Here is a 2,500-nt window from a genome sequence, read left to right on the forward strand (position 1 = left end):
AAATTCATTGATAAGTTGAAAAAATTAAATGTAAATAGTAATAGAAAAGACTGTTATGGCAGTATAAAATTACCTACAGTACCTGGGATTCCTAGGTGGTCTCCCATCCAAGTACTAACCGGGCCCAACACTGCATAGCTTCCAAGATCAGATGAGATTGGGCATGTCCAGTGTGGTTTGACTGTAGGTACTCAAAAACATTAACTTTAGACATCTTTTACTTCTTAACTCAAGTAAATTCATTGATAAGTTGAAAAAATTAAATGTATAATTTAATAGAAAAGAATGTTATTGCAGTATAAAATTACCTACAGCACCTGGTATTCCCAGGTTGTTTACCATTCAAGTACTAACCAGGCCCAACACTGCATAGCTTCCAAGATCAGACGAGATAGGGCATGTCCAGTGTGGTTTGGCTGTAGGCACTCAAAAACATTAAATTTAGACCTCTTTTACTTCTTAACTCATGTAAATTCATTGATAAGTTGAAAAAATGTAATGTAAAATGTAATAGAAAAGAATGTTATGGCTATATAAAATTACCTACAGCACCTGGTATTCCCAGGTGGTCTCCCATCCAAGTACTAACCAGGTACAACACTGCATAACTTCCAAGATCAGACGAGATTGGGCATGTCCAGTGTGGTTTGGCTGTAGGTGCTCAAAAGCATTAACTTTAGACCTCTATTACTTCTTAACTCAAGTAAATTCATTGATAAGTTGAAAAAATTAAATGTAAAATGTAATAGAAAAGAATGTTATGGCAGTATAAAATTACCTACTGCACCTGGTTTTCCCAGGTGGTCTCCCATCCAAGTACTGACAAGGCTCAACACTGCATAGCTACCAAGATCAGATGAGATTGGTTATGTCCAGTGTGGATTGGCTGTAGGTGCTCAAAAGCATTAACTTTAGACCTCTATTACTTCTTAACTCAAGGAAATTCATTGATAAGTTGAAAAATTAAATGTAAAATGTAATAGAAAAGAATGTTATGGCAGTATAAAATTACCTACAGCACCTGGTATTCCCAGGTGGTCTCCCATCCAAGTACTAACCAGGCCCAACACTGCATAGCTTCCAAGTTCAGACAAGATTGGGCATGTCCAGTGTGGTATGGCTGTAAGTGCTCAAAATTATTAACTTTAGACCTCTTTTACTTCTTAACTCAACTAAATTCAATGATAAGTTGAAAAATGAAATGTAAAATGTAATAGAAAAGAATGTTATGGCAATAAAAAATTACCTACAGCTCCTGGAATTCCCAGGAGGTCTCCCATCCAAGTACTAACCAGGCCCAACACTGCATAGCTTCCAAGATCAGACGAGATTGGGCATGTCCGGTGTGGTTTGGATGTAAGTGCTCAAAAGCATTAAATTTAGACCTCTATTACTTCTTAACTCAAGTAAATTCATTGATAAGTTGAAAAAATTTAATGTAAAATGTAATAGAAAATAATGTTATGGCTATATAAAATTACCTACAGCACCTGGTATTCCCAGGTGGTTTCCCATCCAAGTACTAACCAGGCCCAGCACTGCATAGCTTCCAAGATCAAACGAGATTGGGCATGTCCAGTGTGGTTTGGCTGTAGCTGCTTAAAAGCATTAACTTTAGTCCTCTATTACTTCTTAACTCAAGTAAATTCATTGATAAGTTGAAAAAATTAAATGTAAAATGTAATAGAAAAGACTGTTATGGCAGTATAAAATTACCTACAGCACCTGGGATTCCTAGGTGGTTTCCCATCCAAGTACTAACCAGGCCCAACACTGCATAGCTTCCAAGATCAGACGAGATTGGGCATGTCCAGTGTGGTTTGGCTGTAGGTGCTCAAAAACATTAACTTTAGACCTCTTTTACTTATTTACTCAAGTAAATTCATTGATAAGTTGAAAAAATTAAATGTAAAATGTAATAGAAAAGAATGTTATGGCTGCATAAAATTACCTACAGCACCTGGGATTTCCAGGTGGTCTCCCAACCAAGTACTAACCAGGTCCAACACTGCATAGTTTCCAAGTTCAGACGAGATTGGGCATGTCCAGTGTGGTTTGGCTGTAGGTGCTCAAAAACATTAACTTTAGACCTCTTTTACTTCTTAACTCAAGTAAATTCAATGATAAGTTGAAAAATGAAATGTAAAATGTAATAGAAAAGAATGTTATGGCAGGATAAAATTACCTACAGCTCCTGGTATTCCCAGGTGGTCTCCCATCCAAGTACTAACCATCCCAACACTGCATAGCTTCCAAGATCAGATGAGATTGGGCATGTCCAGTGTGGTTTGGCTGTAGGTGCTCAAAAACATTAACTTTAGACCTCTATTACTTCTTAACTCAAGTAAATTCATTGATAAGTTGAAAAAATTAAATGTAAATTGTAATAGAAAAGAATGTATTGGCTGTCTAAAATTACCTATAGCTCCTGGTATTCCCAGGTGGTCTCCCATCCAAGTACAAACGAGGCCCAACACTGCATAGCTTCCAAGATCAGACG

At 36.9% G+C, this 2,500-nt stretch overlaps 1 non-coding gene and 10 pseudogenes across 1 annotated transcript; all 11 read right to left on the minus strand.

Annotated features, from left to right (window-relative positions):
* Window positions 1–70: 70 nt before the first annotated feature.
* On the minus strand, window positions 71–189 carry LOC148466443 (5S ribosomal RNA; annotated as a pseudogene).
* A 116-nt stretch (window positions 190–305) lies between these two features.
* Window positions 306–424, minus strand: LOC148466444 (5S ribosomal RNA; annotated as a pseudogene).
* A 116-nt stretch (window positions 425–540) lies between these two features.
* LOC148466445 (5S ribosomal RNA) lies at window positions 541–659 on the minus strand (annotated as a pseudogene).
* Window positions 660–775: 116 nt separating this feature from the next.
* Window positions 776–894, minus strand: LOC148466446 (5S ribosomal RNA; annotated as a pseudogene).
* Window positions 895–1,009: 115 nt separating this feature from the next.
* LOC148466447 (5S ribosomal RNA) lies at window positions 1,010–1,128 on the minus strand. Its single transcript, XR_015874060.1, has one exon. It is a non-coding gene; the product is annotated as a 5S ribosomal RNA (ribosomal RNA).
* A 115-nt stretch (window positions 1,129–1,243) lies between these two features.
* LOC148466448 (5S ribosomal RNA) lies at window positions 1,244–1,362 on the minus strand (annotated as a pseudogene).
* A 116-nt stretch (window positions 1,363–1,478) lies between these two features.
* Window positions 1,479–1,597, minus strand: LOC148466449 (5S ribosomal RNA; annotated as a pseudogene).
* A 116-nt stretch (window positions 1,598–1,713) lies between these two features.
* LOC148466450 (5S ribosomal RNA) lies at window positions 1,714–1,832 on the minus strand (annotated as a pseudogene).
* Window positions 1,833–1,948: 116 nt separating this feature from the next.
* LOC148466451 (5S ribosomal RNA) lies at window positions 1,949–2,067 on the minus strand (annotated as a pseudogene).
* Window positions 2,068–2,182: 115 nt separating this feature from the next.
* LOC148466452 (5S ribosomal RNA) lies at window positions 2,183–2,300 on the minus strand (annotated as a pseudogene).
* A 116-nt stretch (window positions 2,301–2,416) lies between these two features.
* LOC148466453 (5S ribosomal RNA) overlaps window positions 2,417–2,500 on the minus strand; it is a 119-nt pseudogene continuing 35 nt past the window's right edge.

This window comes from Taudactylus pleione, unplaced genomic scaffold, assembly GCF_031769625.1.
Source record: "Taudactylus pleione unplaced genomic scaffold, aTauple2 ptg000967l, whole genome shotgun sequence".
In the NCBI taxonomy this organism is placed as follows: domain Eukaryota; kingdom Metazoa; phylum Chordata; class Amphibia; order Anura; family Myobatrachidae; genus Taudactylus; species Taudactylus pleione.